The sequence below is a fragment of the Harpegnathos saltator genome, unplaced genomic scaffold (assembly GCF_003227715.2).
Source record: "Harpegnathos saltator strain DR-91 unplaced genomic scaffold, Hsal_v8.6 scaffold832, whole genome shotgun sequence".
Lineage (NCBI taxonomy): Eukaryota > Metazoa > Arthropoda > Insecta > Hymenoptera > Formicidae > Harpegnathos > Harpegnathos saltator.
In genome coordinates this window covers 91,117-114,500 of record NW_020230685.1, presented here as the reverse complement: position 1 = coordinate 114,500, position 23,384 = coordinate 91,117, and the positions used below count along the sequence as shown (strand labels likewise).

At 31.8% G+C, this 23,384-nt stretch overlaps 1 protein-coding gene and 2 long non-coding RNA genes across 4 annotated transcripts in view; 2 read left to right on the top strand and 1 right to left on the bottom strand.

Moving 5' to 3' along the window:
* LOC105190537 (probable G-protein coupled receptor 158) overlaps positions 1 to 23,384 on the bottom strand; it is a 250,213-nt gene that overhangs the window by 153,080 nt on the left and 73,749 nt on the right. The gene's annotated exons all lie outside the window — the stretch shown is intronic.
* Positions 12,841 to 14,517, top strand: LOC112590481 (uncharacterized). Its single transcript, XR_003114246.1, has 2 exons — positions 12,841 to 13,514; positions 14,130 to 14,517. It is a non-coding gene; the product is annotated as an uncharacterized LOC112590481 (long non-coding RNA).
* Positions 16,820 to 20,767, top strand: LOC105190534 (uncharacterized). Its single transcript, XR_002163085.2, has 3 exons — positions 16,820 to 17,797; positions 17,927 to 18,541; positions 19,340 to 20,767. It is a non-coding gene; the product is annotated as an uncharacterized LOC105190534 (long non-coding RNA).

Here is a 23,384-nt window from a genome sequence, read left to right as displayed (position 1 = left end):
ACAGCACAAATTTTTTCATAAGCCTGCGCAGCGTTCTTCCCTTTGTCGTAATAATATTGCAAAATATAGCGCAATTTTTCATTACTTTTCTCCATTTTCAAACGCAAACAACTTTCCAACCACTGCACCAATTTCGATGTTTATACACTCAAAATAACGCTCGAAGTGTCACCTTTCCAACGAATGTTTAGTGGTGTCGCTGCGATCTGTGTTTCCTGAGTTATTTGCAATTGACGCCATTTATCGGGAAAAACGCCACGAACTTTTTCCCAGACCCAATATTTATTTCATTTACTATTCTTATCTTTTATATTTCTCTTCATGGAGGCCTAAATATTTGAAACGTTCCACATCACAAAAATTACACGTCAAACAATACAGCAGATGTGAAAAGGTAATGCAAGGAATATAAAATAACGTATCACAGCTTATAAATATAAGTAAATATTAGTTATCACTAATAAAGTCCATTGTTCTACATATCTTCTGGAATAATCAAGCAACGCGGTAGCGTCGCGTACGTTGAGTATTATAAAAAGAAATGTCGATCGATGTCGACATGGTAAGACGTGATAAGACATGACGCTGCCTCTAGTATTTCTAGGAAAGTTCGCGTTGTCTGACATATTTTGTAAAATATTTTGGAAACTAAAGCAGTATTCAAAATTATAATGACATTTTTCTTATTAAATGTCGATATAAGTTTCGATTGAGCCCTTGTTAACAAAAATTGGTTTAGCTAATGTCGAGATATGGAAATCTGCAATCCGAAAATACAAAATTATCAACATCATTTTGTTAAAATACAACATAAAATTAAAGTGCGTAGTACAACGAATCTGAAGCTGTTTCAATGCCGCGTTGCGGCCGGCTTCGTGTCGCTCATAACTGTCATCACATCACAGTGAAGTGCCGCGACAAGCTGAGCGATGAGTTATATTAGGTGTACAAATGAATAATCCAATTTTTTCAGCTACATTCAAGGTTTATTTTAAAAGAAAGTAAATTAAATTGTTCAATCAAAGTATTCGCCGTTGCTTTCTATAACTTTAAGCCATCTTTCAGGCAGCTGATGAATTCCATCTCGGAAAAATGTTACGTCTTTGGATACGATAAAGTCGCCAAGCCATTTTCGGATCTCATCCACTGATTGTAAGTGCATATCGGACAAGGCGTGTTGCATCGACTGGAACAAGTGATAATCGGATGGAGCAATGTCTGGTGAATACGCCGGGTGCTGCAAGACGTCCCAGCCAAGACTCATTATAGTGTCTTTTGTATTGGAAGCAATGTGTGGCCTGGCATTGTCATGCAACAATTTCACTGGACGTTCTCCTTTGCCAGTATACGGGCAGTATACGTTTTCGTTCCAATTCTTGACTCAAGCAGATTAATTGACGTTGGTAGCAGTCTGCAATAAATGTTTCACCCGGTTCCAACAACTCATAATAAAGCACGCCCTTGATATCCCACCAAATGCAGAGAAGAACTTTCTTTCCGAAGCGATTGGGTTTTGCGACCGATTTTGATGATTCGCCGGGATTTACCTATGACTTTCTGCGTTTCGAATTGTTATAGAGTATCCATTTCTCATCGCCCGTAACGATTTTCCACAAGAAAGACTTTCGACGCTGCTTATTGAGAAGAGAAAGACACGCTGCCACTCGTTGATTTTTGTTGGTTTCAGTGAGTTCATGCAGTTAGGCACCAATTTTCCTTCTTTCTGGATCTTTCCTATCTCATGTGGGCGTTTGGAAATCGTTTGCTGCGTTACTCCCAACTGTTCTGCAAGCTCTTTTTGTGTTTGTGCCGAATTCTCAGCGAGCAGTTGTTCCAAATCATCATTATCGCACTTCGTAGGGCTTCCAGGGCGTTGTTTGTCGATTAGACTGAAATTACCGCTTTTAAACCGCTTAAACCAAAATGCGTATACATCGTACGATACAACACCTTTGCCGAGAAAGGAACAAATCGATTCGCAACCTCTTGCAGCATTTTTTCCTTGTTGGAATTCGTAAAGAATGCAGTGTCGGATATGCACCTTATCTGTTGCCATTTTCGACTATACTGAACTGAATACTTTTGAAGGTTATGTTGGGCCTTTCGCCAAACTATATGTTTTTAATAGCTATATGTCAACATTGCATAATCACAAAAGAACGGGAAAATCTATTCAATTTAAAATTGATTTCATAACTGCTTAAAATAATTTGGATTATTCATTTGTACACCTAATATATAACGGCATAAGGCATAATGTACAACGCATAAAGAAATCAACCAATGCAAAACTAATACAGATATTAAAATTATTTTTGTGTAATGTGTTATATTTATCTTTATAAATTCAGTACAATAAATACTGGTGAAAAATTAATTAATTATCATGCATAATATAAACTTTATAATGCAATATATCAAGAAATAATTGTACCTGTTGGAACAGAAAGGCGATCATTAGTGCTATGTGATTGTGTGATAAAGTAAATGGATTCAGGTAAGTTTGTTAAATAAACAAAATAATATATAATTACTTTACAGATTATTTCTGTGCTTGTAAATTACTTTCCAGTGTTTTATGTTTAAATAAAATAAGTTCATAGATAAACATTGGATTTTTTATATAAACATTGGATTATTTTCATGCGATATCTCGATGCCGACGAAAGAAGCGTACAGAACGCAGTCGCCAGTCGAATTATTATGACAATGGTTGGATCATGATAATGATAAACCACTTCAAATTATTCCTTATCGTTAGTACTAATGTTAAAAAAATAGACTTTCTAAATTTTACGGCATATATCTAATTTTGTAATTAAAATATCATAGGCATATTTCAGTAAACATCAAAAGTATCAGTAACATTAACGTTATGATATTAATGCTATATAACTGATACTTTTATTTAGATAAATCTACGATATTCCGATTACAAAATTAAACTTATACCATAAAATTTAGAAAGTTTATTTTTAACATTAGTACTAACGAGGAGGAGTAACTTGAAGTGCTTTCCATGAATCAACCATTGTCATAATGATTCGATTGGTGGCTGTGTACGTTTCTTCCATCGGCATCAAAACGTCGACGTTAATGAACGACATTATATACGACACTGAAGACCGGCAATTTTTGATTGAAGATACGACGCGACGGCGCACAGTGGGACAAATGGGTTTTCTTGTGGACAAAAATCGCTAGACAGCGTAATTCTTAACCGATTTCCATGCTTTTTTTTTAATTTACTCGCGATGAATTACTCTACAATCGTATCGAGCCCGTTTTTTAAATTAGACCCTCAATTCAAAATGGCGGACGCGCAAATTTGTCAAATGTATAAAACCTGTAAAATATCCAATATTTTTGGATCGGACAAAGTTTATACGGTTTTTTAAGGCCTCCGAGATACAAGGGTTGTTTCAAAAGTAATGCACAGTTGGCTCTAACTCAAAAAGTATTTATTGAAGAAGATACAAGTGATTACAGGCCTTCAATATAATCTCCTCCTTTATCAATGCACGCTTGCCAGCGGCGCGGAAGTGCTTGAATTCCGTTCAGCGTCCCGTTCTTATTGAGCATCCGAATCTGTCAGGTCACTTCTCTTCGGAGCACTTCCAGCGTCGGAAAACGCACCCCCCGAAGGGGTTCCTTCATCTTGAGAAAGAGATCGAAGTCAGGTGAGCTCAGATCAGGACTATAAGCTGGGTGGCGGAGCCGTTCCCAGCCGTATTTTTCGAGAAGTTCGGTGCCGCACCGATGTGCGGGCGCGTATTATCGTGCAAAATCAACACACCACTTTGCAACATTCCTGGACGCAGTTTACGGATTTTTGGGCGCAAGACATTCTGAAGAAAATTTTTGTAGTACGCTCCAGTGACACTAGTACCCCTCGGAACTCGATCTGTGGCGATTACACCCTGTTTATCGTAGGCAAAAATCATCATTTCTTTCATTTTCGACTGTTGGCGACGAACTTTTTGTGCTCTCGGCGAACCTGGACTCTTCCAAACGTTGCTCTGAGACTTCAGTTCGGGCTCGAAGTCACGTATCCAGGTTTCATCAATTGCGATGATGCGATCGAGGAAGGTTTCACCTTCATTTTCATAACAAACAAGCAATTCGTGCGCAATTTCCGAACGTGTTGCTTTTTGTTCGGCTGACAAGAAGTGCGGTACCCACCGCGCCGCCACCTTTCGTTTGCCTAGCACCTGTGTTAAAATGTGATGCGCGCTTGTTTTCGAGAATCCGGTCTCCGCCTCAATTTCTCTTACTGTGATTCTCCGGTCTTCGTCGAGCAACGTTGCAATGATTGAAGCGTTTGTGTTGTCAGCTGTTACAGTAGACGGCCGCCCCGCACGCGGATCATCTTCGATGCTTGTTCGACCTTCACGAAACTTCGTGTGCCACCTCTGTACTGTGCTACGATTCACAGTAAACCTTCCACACGCTTCTTTTAACGCGGCATGAATTTCGGGCACTTTTTTACCGCGCACTGTTTCGACTGTCGCGAATATACGCACGTTGCTCTGTTGCTGAAATCCGACCCGACGGACAGTTCTCGTTATCTTTCCGAATTTTTGGCATTTCCTTTTAAACGAATCCTACTACCATATGATACCAACGTGTTCTGGAGACTTCAACCTACATACTGATGCTTCGATCAGCTGTCTTCGTTGCCTACAACGCCCGTTAGAGCGTGCTGTGCATTACTTTTGGGACAACCCTCGTATATATGTAAGATCGAAATTCTCAGTTTTTGCCAGTAGAGAGGATCTGCAGTGGCCCGATATATTTTATACCTGCCTGATATCCCCACATTATCAATGTATTCTACTAATGAGTTTGCGTATATATATTGCATATATATATACGCTCGCTCCTCGTCGCGCACGCACGCCTCTTGTCGCTTATGGTTGTCTCTCGCCGCGCGAGGTAAGCCATTTTCTTATACACAGAGCCCGTCCTGTCGCATTCTCGTGCGCTCATTCGTTTACACATTTTAATTAATTACGGAATAAATATTGAAAAAATTGTAAAGTGGCACAGGACTTTTTTAATTGTTTTAACGAGTTCTACTAGTACACAAAATATTAATGATCACATTCCGGACACCCTGTATATACAGGGTGTTTGATAGCTGATCATGCAGACGAAAGTTGGAGATAGATTGGGTGTAGCCGAGAAGAAAAGTCATGTACCATAATGTCAAATTGCCAATAGTTATCGAGTTATGAATTAAAACATGTGAGCCAACGAGCGCGTAGAGAGCGGAGGGCGACCGCAGTAAGCACGTAGACATTTGATACAGGTGGATACAGCGAGTGACGGTAGGCGAACGCGCGCGACAAGGGGCAACGTAAGCGACAAGAGGCGAACGCGCGCGACGAGGAGCGAACGAGCGCGAACGACGAGGAGCGAGCGAGCGCAAGCGACAAGAGGCGGGCGAGCGCGACGAAGAGCGAGTGAGCGCGAACGACGAGGAGCGAGCGAGCTATAAGGAAAAAGCTATGAAGAAAAAGCTCGCTCGCTCCTCGTCGCGCGCGATCGCTTCTTGTCCTTACGTTGTCTTTACATTGCCCCTCGCCGCGTGCGCTTGCCTATCGTCACTCGCTGACTCCGCCTGTATCAAATGTCTACGTGCTTACTGCGGCCGCCCTCCGCTCTCTACGCGCTCGTTGGCTCACATGTTTTAATTAATAACTCGGTAACTATTGCCAATTTGACATTATGGTACATGACTTTTCTTCTCGGCTACTCCCAATCTATCTCCAACTTTCGTCTGCATGATCAGCTATCAAATACCCTATATATATATATATATATATATATATATATATATAATGTATCTTAACAAACTTATATTGTAACATATTTATAACATATCTTATATTTATTGTAACATTTTGTCAAAATGTACAAAATTGTCATTTTACGTATTAAGCTGTTTTATTTCAATTAAGTAATAACTCTTTAGCTTCTGCAGATAAATTTTTCTCTTTTTTTGGGTGTTATCCTTAGACTACTAATTACCAGATCTGATGATATTAGAAGATACTGCATAATATCTTCATTAGTAGTTCGTCGCGACTGCATTCTGCTATGTTGGAGACGAGATTTTCTAAAAATCTTATTGCTTGCTTCTTGCACTTCTCCCTAGAAGTAGCCGATGAAAAATAATACAAAATTATAAAAAATAATATTGCAAAATATTATTTAATTACAAAAAAGACAAAAATATACCTAAACATTTTAGCACATGACGAAATCGTCAGAATAAAAGGAGATAAGTATTACCATCATTAATATAGCCAGTTCACACGATTGACTTTAATCCGTTATTTTCATCTGAGTACTGACTTGATATGCTGTCACCTATATCACCTATATCAGGATTTTATGTTGGATTTTAACTATGGAATTCATAAATAATCCAGCAATATATGTTACATATATATATATATGTGTGTGATATATATACGCAAATTCATTAGTAAAATACATTGATAATGTGGGGATATCAGGCAGGTATAAAATATATCGGGCCACTGCAGATCCTCTCCACTGGCAAAAACTGAGAATTTCGATCTTACATATGTATTTCGGAGGCCTTAAAAGCCCGTATAAACTTTATCCGATCCAAAAATATTCGATATTTTACAGGTTTTATACATTTGACAAATTTGCGCGTCTGCCATTTTGAATTGAGGGCCTAATTTAAAAAACGGGCTCGATACGATTGTAGAGCAATTCATCGTGAGTAAATAAAAAAAAAAGCATGGAAATCGGTTAAGAATTACGCCGTCTAGCGATTTTTGTCCATAAAAAGACCTATTTGTCCCACTGTGCGGCGGTTGGAGGCATGCTCCAATGCAGCGGCTGAAATAGGTGGATCTCATTTATAATAGAAAAAAATATAATTATCATAATTTTTATTAATATACAGTCTAAAAGAGAGGCAAATTCTATACCATCATAACTAAAGACTAAAATATTTTTAACATTAAACTTTTCTTATATGTGAAAACTAAAACATGTAAAAGCACCAAAAAGTTACTTCAAAAAAGTAAAAACATACGTTGAGTATTATAAAAAGAAAAATTAACAGAAATAATGAAAAAAGTACAAAAAAAAACCTATTAAAAATAGAAAAAAATATATACAAAAAAATCTATTAAAAAAATAGAAAAGAAATAGATAAAATAATAGATAAAATATCGATTCAGCAAAAATCTTTAAACCTATAGAAAAATTCTATTTAAAAAAGATATGAAATCAATATAAATTCTTGAGTATTTGAGATCATTATATTAAAATCTTATTTTGAAAAATAACTGCTAAAATCATCATTTTGAAATGTTTATTCTATTGTTGTGAATATACTCAACGTGCCCGGGTCACATTATATTTAAGTGAGTGACATCTCATAATAATAGTAATTATTAACATTTATATAGCTACAAAAATTATTATAAAAAATAAAAGCTAATATATAAAATATAACATGGCATAAAATAATAATACATAAAAAAAATACAGAATAATACATAAAAATATACATAAGAAAATAATAAAATAAGAATAATAATAATAATAATAATAATAATAATAAAATACTAATATAATAATAATAATAATAATATAATAATAATAATAATAATAATAATAATAATATACATAAATTAATAACACATTTTAAGTAAAACATTTTCGAAACATTAAAATGCTTCCGCACGGAAGCACGGAGAACTGTATATCGGAACAGAAGATAAGTATACTATAAAAAGTAATCAATTAAAACCTGAATAATTAGTCATCCGTTAATGCGACCCGGGCACGTTGAGTAAATTCACAACAATAGAATAGACACTTCAAAATTATGATTTTAGCAGTTATTTTTCAAAATAAGATTTTAATATAATAATCTCAAATACTCAACAATTTATACTGATTTCATATCTTTTTTAAATAGAATTTTTCTATAGGTTTAAAGATTTCTGCTGAATCGATTGTTTATCTATTATTTTATCTATTCTTTTCTATTTTTTTAATAGGTTTTTATATCTATTTTTTCCATTTTTAATAGGTTTTTTGTATTTTATTCAATATCTGTAATCTACAATAATTTACTGACGCTTATGGCGTAATGAAAACTAGTACAAGCACTATAACATGTTATATGTAATATAATATAACATGTTAGAACTGCATCACAAATCACTCGACCAACTAGTTTTAATAAAATCGATTCATATAATCGTTATACTAAAAGTCAATAAACTATTACCTATTATGACATAATACTCTCTTTCTTATTAAAACTTAAAAACAATTAAACCATATTCTTTTTCTGTGAGACTTTTAGTAAGAATTTCTAAAATAAGGAACGTCAGCTGTTCAACACGGTTTAATAGATATACGTACAGGCATAAATTCGATTTTCTAACTTCTCTAAAAAGTATATATTAAACAAAGCATCTCGAGGGACTATGTAAGTATTTTCTAACATCAAATAAATAATGAAATTCTTCACGGCACATAGATTAAAATTAGTGTCGTTCTACCATTTTATATGTTAAACTATTGGGTGAGTGCAAAAGTTCGTGCGGAGTTTCAATAGATGGAGTTATAAGCGTCGTAAAGTGTTGTCATTAATACTTCCATCTACATATTATATAACGTTGGAAAGGTGACGTCTTCAGCTGTTATTAAAAAAAAATCATTTGTTTTCATACAAACTGCTTCGAGAAATATCACTTTAAAAATGAGTATCGATAAGGTGCATTTACGGCATGTTATGCTTTACGAGTTTCGGAAGGGAATAAACGTTGCCGCAGCCGTAAAAAACGTTCAGGATGTTTATCAGGATGAAGCACCAGCTAAACGAACTGTGGAAAAATGGTTTGCTAAATTTCGGCGCGGAGAATTTAACCTTGAAGACGAGCCACGCTCTGGTCGACCTTCTGACATTGATGACGAACTTTTGCACTCACCCAATACTTCTCATACATTACACATAATAACTTGTTACATGTGTGGAATCCGGATAACATATATTATAAAACCTTTTTTGCTGATAAATAGGATGATGTAATACGAAAAGCTACAAAAATACATTATAAATAGCATGTACATTGACAAAATGTATGATGCATGTCAATTCGTGAGGCGCTAAAATGTGTCCAAAAAATTCAAATTTGTATTACATTTTTATAAATGAAATACAAATCATCCCTCAAGAATTGTAAGTATGTACAGTATGTAAAGGAATTTGCGAATATCTACGAGAAGAATTTATTAATATAATAAAAAGTTATTAAAAAGTATAGTTTTTTCCCAACATCAGTTTTTTGGCTTTAAGGTCCTGAAGAATATCGAAATTATCGGAAATTACCGCATCAATTAAAAAATTGCTACCTTTAATTACAACAAAAAGGAATTATATATAAAATATTTCATTTCATTATCAGAAGCTCCATTCTATATATTCATTTCATTAATTATTTTTATCTTTTATATTTCTCTTCAGGGACTGTTATATATAACTGCTCAGTTTCATAGAGACAATCTCGAGAACACTCCTTTATCCATATTGAGGACACACCGTAACTTTCCTCCTCAAATCACTAGAGGATAGTACGTTCGAAAAGTGTAACGTAACCTTTCAGTTATTGTAGCGGTATCAAAATAAAAATGCATACGCACAATCTTTCTTCTAGAACCTCAACCACTCGTTAATCCCAAAATCGCAATATACAACAATAGCCCTAAATATTTAAGACACATCATAAAAATTATCAAACCATACAGCAGATATGAGGAGATAATTCAAGAGACACAAAATAACATATATAGCAATTTATAAATGTAAATAAACATTAATTATCACTAATAAAGTCAATTGTTCTGATGCCCTACATATTTTCTGAAATAAATTATGCAAAAACATTCGATCAAAAAGTTTTAATGAAATTTGTTTTCTACACTAACAAGTAACAGTACACAACTGTCACTCACCCATTCCAATGAAATTTGGCATACACGTAGAACATTGAAAAATATTAAACACGTGTTTTTTTATATTGACAACGCATTTTAAGGGTGGAAATCACCTCTTGATCCCTGAATACGAAAGCACTATTTCAACTCTTTGTACATATTACATATGATTTCCGTCAAACTTGTCTTTCATTGAACTAGTCAGTAAGGAGTTTTTAGGGTCACTGATTACGAATCTGGAGATAAAATTACAAAATTCAAGATAGCAGACCCAATATGGCGGACCGAAATTATAAAAAGATGGCTGATTCGAACCAACTCTGGTATCTGGAGGTTTTTGGGGCCTCTAATTGCGAATCTGGAGATAAAATTACAAAATTCAAGATGGCGAAATATGACAGATGGCTGGATATGACGCGATATGACAGATCGAAATTGTACTAGTGAAGGAGGATATTGCCTCAGGCAATTACATTTACTGAATTTAACAATGAATCGGTATTCAAAATTGATCTGTCGCGTCAGTTTTTTTCAGATTAGGAAGTTGGTTTTCCAAAAGATTATTATCCGTCAGTATCCGAGCGGAATATGTAATGGTATTCTAACATATCTTGATAAGATATAGATATAGATATCTTGATCTTCTATTTCTTATATTTCATTTATATTCTATTTATTTATATATTTATTCATTTTCATTCATATTATTTATTTAAATTCTAAAACAAAAGCTTGAACAGCAAAAATCTATTAATGTTCAAAACGTTAATCTTAACGTCCAGAAAATTGATATAATTAATATCCTAATAATAAAATAAAATTTACAATAAACCTTCTTAAAAATCTTACAAGTTCAACTTACAAGTTCAAAAACACATTACAATAATAATAATAATAATAATAAAATGAGATAAACGAATTATATTTTGACTTCCAACTTCAGATTCGTAATTAGAGGCCGCAAAACCTCCAGATACCAAAATTGGTTTGAATCAGCCATCTTTTTACAATTTCGGCCTGCCATGTTGACTCCGCCATCTTGAATTTTGTAATTTTATCTCCAGATTCGTAATCAGCGACCCTAAAAACTCCTTACTGACTAGTTCAATGGAAAACAAGTTTGACGGAAATCATATGTAATATGTACAAAGAGTTGAAATAGTGCTTTCGTGTTCAGGGATCAAGAGGTGGTTTCCACCCTTAAAATGCGTTGTCAGCCAATATAAAAAAACACATGTTCAATATTTTTCAATGTCCTACGTGCATGCCAAATTTCATTAGAATCGGTGAGTGACAGTTGGGTAGTGTTACTTGTAAGAGTTAATATACTACCACCTACTATAACATAATACTATTTTATATAAAAATTCCAAAATATTTGAACCGTACTCTTTCCTTGTGAAAATTTAATAAAAATTACCGAAATTAGAACGTCAGTCGTTCAACGCGGTTCATTAGATTCGTATAGAAGACAAGGTAGATTTAATTCCTAATCTCTTCTAAAATGTGTACATCGGATAAAACATTTCGGGGAACAATGTAAATGTTTCCTAACATCGAATAAATAATGCAATTCTGGACGACGCCTGAACCGTAATTAGTATTAATTGCACCTTTTATATGCACAACTGTGTATCATCGTTTAAATAGCGTAGATTAGAGATTATTTGTTGCATATGTAGGAACAAGATAAGATTTTTTATAAAACTGCTTTTGCTAGATAGGTAATTCGTAATACGGAAATTTACGTAATACGGAAAAACGCATCATAAATAGCATGCGCTTGAAAAGAATTTACAATACGTGTTAATTTATTAGGACGTTAAGACGTGTCGGAAAGATCCAAACTCGTATTAAATTTTTGTAAGTGAAATACAAATTAACGTGAAAGCTATGTTTGAAGGACCTTACGAAATTCAACAAGAATAAGTTATAATTATAATAAAAAGTTGCTAAAAAGAATTTGACTTCCTAATTTTAGTTTTTTAGCTTTAAGATGGTAAAGAATATCGAGATTATTAAACGGCATAATGAAAGTGTTTCTCCATGTTTTCTTAATAATTATGCTGATAATGTTCAGCTTAATATCACTTTGAAAATCAGAAAGAGTCCGTCGAGAACCAACAATACAGTTTCCGTCTACCACCGAAATATATAACCACGTACTTATCCACTTCATATTATAGGCACGTTGAGACTTAAAGAAGTGGTTTGCCGACTAGGGGAACCAAAAATTCACAGAGAATATATTAAGATATTGCGCGATAAGCAATAAAATTGAAAATAAACAGGTAATTATCAATTAAAGATTTGATATCACCAACTGATATTTAAATTACTCCGAAATAATCTATAATTTAATTTAACAATGTTCATGGTAGCATATAGAACGGTAATTATATGTATAATATAATATAACGTATAATATAACGTATAAAAAAGAGTGAAAAATAATTCGCTTGACTAAAAAATGTTAATACAATTAGTTCATATAATATTATAGTTAAGTTCAGAGTTAATAAAAAACTTACTACTAACAATATAACATTATTTCTTATAAAACATTATGAATATGTACACAGCTTTCCTCTACAAAATTTTAGTAGGAGTGGTCGAATAAAAAAACCAGCTAGTACGGTTCCTTTAATGCGCGCACAAAACATAAGTTTATTTTTCAATTTCTTCTAAACGGTCTATATCACAAAAAAACATTAAAAAATGTAAATATTTCATAAAATTGATTAAGTAATGCAATTATTCACGGAACATAAATCAAGATAGATATTAATCGCCTCTTTTATATGTATAACTGTTTATCATACTTTAGACATAATAATTTAATACATGTGAGATAACAGGAAAAACTACTTTGTCATTAATAATGAGGCTTACATAATACGGAAGTACGCATTATAAATAGCATGCGCGCGAATAGAACTTGCAATATGTGTTAACTCGTCGAAACGGCAAGACAAGTAGTGAAAAGAATCACAAACCTATACTAAATTCTTATAAATGAAAAACAGTTTAACCGAAACAGTGTTTAGTGCAATTTAAAAAATTCAACAAGAAGATTATCAATATAATAAGGATATTGCTAAGAAGAGAGAGAATTTGATTCTCTTATTTCAGTCTCTTGCCATTAGGATCGTGAGGAATATAGAGATTATTAAACAGCACAATGAAAATATTCCTTCATGTCTTCTTGATAATTATGCTGATAACATTCAGCCTAATATCACTTGGGATGTCAATAAGAGCCCGTCGAGAACCAACAACATATCTTCCGTTTACTACCAAAATATATCTAACAGCTACAACACGTAGACCAACTTATACTCCACTACCGCTAGTACCAACTTATTTTACACCACCGCCTATACCTGTAACACGTGCAACGGCTAAGTCTAATATTATAGACACTCCACAATTTGAAGAAGTGACTTGCCCACCAGGAAGACTAAAAGATCCACGCGGAATATGTCGCAACAAACAATAATGTTGAAGATACGCAGGTGATTATCAATTAAAAATTCGTTAATTTTAATTATAACAAATAGAATTCTACATAAAAATTTCTCACCTATCAGGATCTTCATTTTATATTTTCATACTTATTATTTTCATCTTTTACATATTTCACCTCAGGCATAAATATTTGAGACGTTCCACGACACAAAGCATGATTAATAATGCAGCAAATGAGAAGAGATAATTCAAAAGACACGAAATAATATATAGCTTACTTATGAATATAGAAAAACAGTAATTATCACTATTGAAATCAATTGTCCTGACATCCTATATATCTTCTGAAATAATCTATAATCTATAATATTTACTAACGGTTATGGTAACGAACAATAGTACAATTATGTACACTAAAAATTTATCAATATAATAAAATTATTATTAAAAAGTATAGTTTTTTTCCAACATCAGTTGGATTTTTGGCTTTAAGGTCCTGAAGAATATCGAAATTATCGGAAATTATCGCATCAATTAAAAAATTGCTACCTTTAATTACAACAAAGATAAATTATATATAAAATCTTCTCATTTCATTATCAGGAGCTCCATTCTATATATTCATTTCATTAATTATTTTTATCTTTTGTATTTCTCTTCAGGGACTGTTATATATAACTGCTCAGTTTTATAGAGACAATCTCAAGAACACTCCTTTATCCATATTGAGGACACACCGTAACTTTCCTCCTCAAATCACTAGAGGACAGTACGTTCGAGAAGTGTAACGTAACCTTTCAGTTGTTGTAGCGGTATCAAAATAAAAACGCATACGCACAATTTTTCTTCTAGAACCTCAACCACTCGTTAATCCCAAAATCGCAATATACAACAATGGCCCTAAATATTTAAGACACATCATAAAAATTATCAAACCATACAGCAGATATGAGGAGATAATTCAAGAGACATAAAATAACATATATAGCAATTTACAAATGTAAATAAACATTAATTATCACTAATAAAGTCAATTGTTCTGATGCCCCACATATTTTCTGAAATAAATTATGCAAAAACATTCGATCAAAAAGTTTTAATGAAATCTGTTTTCTACAATCGTTATACTAAGAGTTAATAAACTACTACCTACTATAATATAATATTACTTTATATCAAAATTCCAAAATATTTGAACCGCACCCTTTCCTTGTGAAAATGTAATAAAAATTACCGAAATTGGATCGTCAATGGTTCAACGCAGTTTATTAGATTCATGTAAAAGACAAGATAGACTTAATTCCTAATCTTTTTTAAAATGTGTACATCGGATAAAACATTTCAGGGAACAATGTAAATGTTTCCTAACATCGAATAAATAATGCAATTCTGGACGGCACCTGAACCGTAATCAGTATTAATTATATTTTTTACCATATATGTACAACTGTTTGTCATAGTTTAAATAGCGTAGATTAGAGATTATTTGTTGCATATGTAGGAACAAGATAAGATTTTTTATAAAACTGGTTTTGCTAGATAGGTTTACGTAATACGGAAAAACGCATCATAAATAGCATGCGCTTGAAAAGAACTTACAATGCGTGTTAATTTATCGGGACGGTAAGACATGTCGGAAAGATTCAAACTCGTATTAAATTTCCGTAAGTAAAATACAGATCAACGTGCGAAAAATATGTTTAAAGGACCTTACAAAATTCAACAAAAATAAGTTATCACTATAATAAAAAAGTTGCTAAAAAGAACTTGACTTCTTAATTTTATTTTCTTCGCTTTAAGTTTGTGAAGAATATCGAGATTATTCAACGGCACAATAAAAATGTTCTTCCATGTTTTCTTAATGATTAAGCTGATAATGTTCAGCCTAATATCACATGGAAAGTCAAAAAGGGTCCGTCCAGCAACACAATTTCTGCCTAGGAACGTAGCTATAATACGTACATAGTTCCTACACTACCTCCGTCAGCTGCGATACCTAATATTATAGACTTCCCGGAATTTTAAGAAGTGATTTCCCCACCAAACCAACTAAAAGGTCTGCGCGGAATATATCGTGACAAGGAATAATATTAAACACAAGCAGGTAATTATCAATTAAAAATTCGCTACTTTTAATTACAACAAAAGATATTATAATATATATGAAATCTTCTCATTTATCAGAATTTCCATTCTTTACATCCATTTACTATTTTTATATTTTATATTTTTTTTATGAGGGCCTAAATATTTGAAACGTTCCACATCACAAAAATTAACCAATTATTGTGACATGGTAGTGAAAAATAATATAAGAATTACGTATGTAATATCATATAATATAATATGTTAGAATTGCATAAAAAATCATTCGATCAAGAAATCTTAATAAAATCGGTTCATATAACCGTTACACTAAAAATTGATAAACCATTACCTATTATGACACAATACTCTGTTTCTTATTGAAACTCAAAAACATTTAAACCATATCCTTTTTCTGCGGCAGCGATAATTAAAAAGGGGGGAAAAGAAGAAGGGGGGACAAATTAGCGTCCCCTCCGTTAAACAAAACGGGTCTGCCCTTCACGGGGTCTCTCGGTTGGGCAGGAGCGGGCCCGTCAAGAACAAACAACACAACTCCCTCATGCCGCCAGAATATATCCAGCAGATCATCGTCTTTATTTAGGATATCATATTATAGATAGCCCGAAACTTAAAGTTGTGACTTGTGCAGCAGTGAAACTAAAAGGCCCACACGGTATGTGTCAGGATATTTCGGAATAAGCAATAACATTAAAGAAAAAAGTCGCTACTTTTAATTATAATAAAAGAAATTATATATGAAATCTTCTCACTTATTAGAATCTTCATTCTATATATTCATTCTGTTAATTACTTTTATTTTTTACATTTCTCTTCAGGCGGCCTAAATGTTTGAGATGCATCACAAAAATTATCAAACAATGCAGCAGGTAAAGAGGTAATTCAAGTGACATAAAAGAACGTATAGCAACTTACAAATGTAAATAAACATTTATTACTAATAAAATCTTATTATTATTAATAAAATATTATTAATAAATCTTATTATTATTAATAAAATATTATTAGTAAAATATTATTAATAAAATCAATTGTTCTGAAGCTCTACATATTTTTTTAAATAAACTATAATCTATAATAATTTATTGATATTTATAATAATGAAAAATAGTATGACTATAGTATAATATAATATATTATGTTAGAAAACTATAAAAAATATAAATATATTAGAAAACTATAAAAACTATAAAAAATCATTCGATCAGAAAGTTTGAATAAAATTGGTTTTCTATAATCGTTACACTAAAAGTTAATAAACCACTATCTAATATAACATCACATTGTTTCTTATTAAAACCCAGAAACATTTAAGCCACATCTTTTACATGTGAAATTTTAGTAAGAATTAACGAAATTAGGAATTATGTCAATTGTTCAACGCAATTCATTAGATGCGCTCAGGAAGCATAGATCCAATTTCCAATCTCTTCTAAAAAGTGTATATCGGATAAAACATTTCGGAGAACAATGTAAGTATTTCCTAACATCAAATATATAATGCAATGTTAGAAAGCATATAAACCACAATTAGCATTAATCGCATGTTTTATATGCACAATTATGTGGCATAGCGTAGATTTGTATTTGTTACGTACATGGAAACAGGATAAGGTACTTTGTAAAACTGGTTTTGCTCATAGATAGACTTACGTAACACGAAAGACTATAAGAATGCATTATAAACTGCATACGCGTAAAAAAAACTTATAATACGTGTGAAGTTGTCGTGACGGTAAGACGTGTCGGGAAGATTCAAATTCGTATTAAATTTTCGTAAGTGAAATACAGATTAACGTACGAAAATTGTGTTTCGCACGTTAATCTGTGAAAAAGGACCTTACGAAATTGAACAAGAATAAGTTGTCACACTATAATAAAAAAAAGTTACTAAAAAGAATTTAACTTCATAACTTTAATTTCTTGGCTTTAAAGTTGTGAAGAATATCGAGATTATTAAACAGTACAATGAAAACATTCCTTCACGTTTTCTTAATAATTATGCTGATAATGTTCAGTTTAATGACACTTGGAATGTCAAAAAGAACCCGTCGAGCATTTCCTCCCATCCTGGATGCTAGACCTGGAATGGATCCTAGACCTAGACCTAGACCTTATATTGGGGACCCGATTGTTGAAAGAGCTTGCGCACCAGGAATGATGAGAGACCAATACGGAATCTGTCGAGATATTATGTTATAAACAATAAATTGGTGACAATCAGGTAAATATTAATTTAAAATTTGCTACCTTTAATTACATTAAATAAAATTATGTATAAAAACTCGCCATCTATCAGAATTTTTATTCTAAATGTTCATATTATTTCTATCATTTATATATTTCTCCTCAGACCTAAATATTTGAGACGTCCCACGACACACATAAACATATCTAATATACATATCTAAAACATATCTAAACATATCTAAAACATATCTAAAACATATCTAAAACATATCTAATAATGCAACAAATGAGAGGAGATAATTCAAAAAACAAAATAGTACATATGGCAACTTACAAATATAGATAAACAGTAATCACTATTAAAATCAATTGTTCTGACATTATATATATCTTCTGAAATAATCTATAATCTAAAATATTTATTAACGGTTATGGTAACGAACAATAGTATATACAATTATGTTTACAATTCAATATAATAGATGTATGTTACAGAACTGTATCAATAACTAATCGATTAAGAAATCTTAATAAAATCGATCCATGTAATTGTTACATTAAAAGTTAATAAATCACTGGCTACTATGACATAATAGTGTCTTTTATTAAAACTTAAAAACAATTAAACCATACATTTTCTTTGAAATTTTAGTAAAAATTATCGAAATTAGAACACCTGCTTTTCCACGCAGTTCATTAGATGCACGTAGAAGGCATGAGTCCAATTCCCAATCCTCTTTAAAAACTATATATCAGACAAAACGTTTTGGAGAACAACGTAAGTATTTCCTAAAATTGAATACATAATGCAGTTTTGGAGAACATATAAACCACAATTAGCGTTATATGCTTTACACATACTTTATACGCTTAATTATTTGGCATAGCGTAGATATATATTTGTTATATACATGGAAACAAAATAAGATACTTTGTAAAACTGGTTTTGCTCATAGCTAGGATTATGTAACACGAAAGACTATAAGAACGCATTATAAACTGCATACGCGTGAAAAAAAACTTACGTGTGAATTTGTCGGGATGATGAAACGTGTCGGAAAGATTCAAATTCGTATTAAATTTTCGTAAGTGAAATATAGATTAATGTGGGAAAATTGTGTTTAAAGAATCTTACGAAATTCCACAAGAATAAGTTGTGACACCATAATAAAAAAAGTTGGTGAAAAGAATTTGTGAGAATAGATACGCACTCACACGAGATTTAAATCCGATCATCTACCACCACATGGAATATCTTGATCGAGTTAAATGTTTCCTTTTTGGAAAAGTTTTCCACGAAAATTTTTATTCTCAATCGCAGGTTTTATGAGAAGAGGTTGTTCATTTTGTAACATTTTCTTCAAAGCGGCATAACTTTATCAAAAAAGATCGCAGAAAAATTAAAATATAAATTTGTTAGGAAATAAATGAGCTTTAAACCTCATACATTTTTGTACCAAAGGACCGGTTTCACTGAGCAATGCAACAATTAAAAAACCAATTTCTTTTCTTATTAATCGAAGTCTATCTTTAACATCCGCCATTTCGTAAAACATTTATTATAATTCACTTTTAGGTTTTTGTCGACAAGAAATATCCAAGCTTTAATTGGAGCCTTATTTCATATCAATAAGATGATTTTTGGCTGAGTTATTGCTATTGAAAGATATGCAGAAAACTGTGCTAAAATTTAAAGATCTGTTTTTTTACGGGTGAGCATATAATGCAATTTTGGACACGATTAGTAATTATTATTAATCGCCGCTTTTATATATGCAATTATTTGGCATAGCGTAAATTAGTGATTATTTGTTACATAACCGGCAACAGAACATTTTGTAAAACTTGTTTTGTTCATAGATAGATTTATGTAATACGAAAGACTATAAGAACGCATTATAAACAGCATACGCATGGAAATATCTTACAATACGTGTTAATTTGTTGGGACGGTAAGACGTGTTGGGAAGACTCAAATTCGTATTATTTTTGTAATTTTTTGTAAGTGAAATATAGATTAACGTGCGAAAACTATGTTTGAAGGACCTTACGAAATTCAACCAAAATAAGTTATCATTATAATAAAAAAGTTGCTAAAAAGAATTTGGGTTTTTAATTTTAGTTTCTTGGCTTTAAAATCGTAGAGAATATCAAATTATTAAACGGCACAATGAAAGAGTTTTTTTATGTTTTTTTAATAATTGTGCTGATAATGTTCAGCCTAATATCACTTGGAAAGTCAAAAAGTGTCATCCAGTAATAAAGCTTCCATCTACAATCCTAAATCCAATTGCATACCCGCGAATACACATTAATTCGGGAGATCTATCAAATATTGTAGAGTTGCAGTGGTGGTTGTAGAGTGCATTTACAGTGGTTTGCCCACCGGAGCAACTTCCTGACCCATACAAACTTTGTCGCAAAAAGGAATAATATTAAAAACAAGCAGATAATTATTAATTAAAAATTTGCTACCTTTAATTACAACAAAAAGAAGTATATATGAAATTTTCTCATTTATCAGGATCTCCATTCTATATATTCATTTCACTTACTATTTTTATCTTTCATATTTTTCTTCATGAGGCCCTAAATATTTCAAAGGTCCCACATCACAAAAATCACACATCAAACAATGTAGCAGATGTGAAAAGATAATGTAAAGGATATAAAATAACATACGACAGCTTACAAATGTGAATAAATATTAATTGTCACTAATGAAGTCAATTGTTCTGACGTTCTACATATATCCTGGAATAATCTGTAATCTGTAATAATTTACTGATGATTATAGTAACTGCAAAAATACACCACAAATAGCATGCACGTTGACAAAATATGCAATACATGTCAATTCGTTGCGACGCTAAGATGTGTTCAAAAAATTTAAATTCGTATTAAATTTTTATAAGTGAAATACAGATTATCCTGCAAAAATTGTGTGTTAAGGATCCTGTGCAATTTTACGAAAACAATTTAATAAAATAAAATCAATATAATAAAAAAATTACTAAAAAAAATGTTTTCCCAACATCAGATTCTTAACTTTAAAGTCGTGAAAAATATCGAAATTATTAGATACCATCAATTAAAAATTCGCTACCTTTAATTATAACAAAAAGCAATTATATATGAAATATTTACATTTATCAAGACTTCCATTCTATATATTCATTTTATTACTCATTTTATTATTAATTATTTTTATCTTTTATATTTCTTCAGGAACTCTAATTATTCGAGACACATCACAAAAATTAATAAACAATACAGCAGGTGTGAGGAGGTAATTCAAGAGACACAGTTAACATGTATAGCAATTAAAAAATATAAATAAATATTAATTATCACTAAAAGTCAATTGTTCTGATATTTTATATATTTTCTGAAAAAGCTATAATCTATAACAATTTACTAATGTTTATGGTAACGAAAAATAGTATGTGATAATTAGTATGTGTGTAATATAGTACATTACATTGTTAGTAAACTATATGAAAAAAATTATTCGATGAAAATGTCTTATTAAAATTAGTTTTCTATAACCGTTACCCTAAGATTTAATAAACCATTACCTATTATAACGCAATATGTTTCTTATTAAAGCTCATAAATATTTAAACAGCACCTTTTTCTTGTGAAATTTTAGTAAAAATTATCGAAATTAGAACGTTCAACGCGGACCATTAGATTTGTGTAGAATGCAAGGTAGGTTTAATTCCTAACCTCCTCTAAAATGTGTATATCGGACAAAATATTTCGGAGAACAAAATAAGTATTTCTTAACATGGAATAATGCAATTTTGGACGGTACGTTGACCGTAATTAGTATTAATCTCATCTTTTATATGCACAACTATTTGTCAGTTAATTAGTTTAAATAGCATAGATTAGTAATTATTTGTTGCATATATGGGAACAGGATAAGACTTTTTATAAAACTGGTTTTGCTAGATATGCTTACGAAATACGAAAGACAGGTATGCATTATAAATAGCATACGTTTGAAAAGAACTTGCAATACGTGTTAATTTGTCGGAACAGTAAGACGTGTCGGAAAGATTCAAACTCGTATTAAATTTTTGTAAGTGAAATACAGATTAACCTGAAAGCTATGTTTGAAGGACCTTACGAAATTCAACAAGAATAAGTTATAATTATAATAAAAAAGTTGCTAAAAAGAATTTGACTTTCTAATTTTAGTTTCTTAGTTTTAAGGTGGTGAAGAATATCGAGATTATTAAACGGCATAATGAAAGTGTTTCTCCATGTTTTCTTAATAATTATGCTGATAATGTTCAGCTTAATATCACTTGGAAAATCAGAAAGAGTCCGTCGAGAATCAACAACACAGCTTCCGTCTACCACCGAAATACATCCAGCAGAACCTCATACTTATCCACCTTATTTTATAGACACTCCGAGATTTAAAGAAGTGATTTGTCCACGAGGGAAACTAAAAGATCCACACGGAATATGTCGAGATATTGCGGGATAAGCAATAAAATTGAGGACAAGCAGGTAATTATCAATTAAAGATATGCTGTCACTAATTACAACAAATGTAGTTAACAACATGAAAACTTCTCATCTATAAGGACCTCTATTCTATATATTTATATTATTTCCGCTTCAGACCTAAATATTTGAGACGTTGCGCGATACAGAAATAGTCAAATAATGCAGCAGATTTGAAGAAGTACGAGTAATTTAAAGTCGTAATTTAGAGTTGTAATTTAGAGGACATAAAATAATGCATGGCAACTTACAAATGAAAATAAACATCAATTATCATCAAGAAAGTTAATTGTTCCGACGTTCTATATACCTTTTATGAAATAATCTATAATCTATAATAATTTATTGATGCTCATGGCAATGAAAAGTCGTATGATAATTATATGTGTAATATAAAATATATTGAACTGTATGAAAAGTCATTTAATTAAGACATTTTAATAAAATCGATTCATATAACTATTACACTAAGAGTCAATAAATCATTAGTACTATTGTAACATGACACTGTTTCTTATTAAAACGCAAAAACATTTGAACCATATTTTTTATCTGTGAAATTTTAATAAAAGTTACCGGAATTAAAACGTCAACCTTTCAACGCGGTTCATTAGATATACGTAAAAGGCATAGATTCAATTTACAATCTCTTCTAAAAAGTATATTTCCTAACATCAAATAATTAATGCAATTTTGGACAGTACATAAACTACAATTAATATTAATCGCATCCTTTACATGCACGATTATTTGTCGGCGTAGATTAATGACTATTTGTTATTAGTTGTGCAGCTTAATTCCCGGCACTTTTTACAAAATTTTGATGTTTATTTATAGAAAAACAAATAGTTACCTAATCTACCAAATAATTCCTCTCACTTTCTATATATTTCCGTTATCTTCTAGGCAACTTCCGAATTCCACTTTGAAAAAAAGATAGTTGTTTTGAGTTGTTTCGGTAAACTCAACGATGCTTTTTTCAACATCCTCAACAGATATAAGGTATAAATCGGTGATGTGATGTTGCAGAGATCTAAATAAATGGTAATCCAAAGAGGCGACGTTTGGAGAATACGTCGCGTGAGAGAGAATTTCCTAGC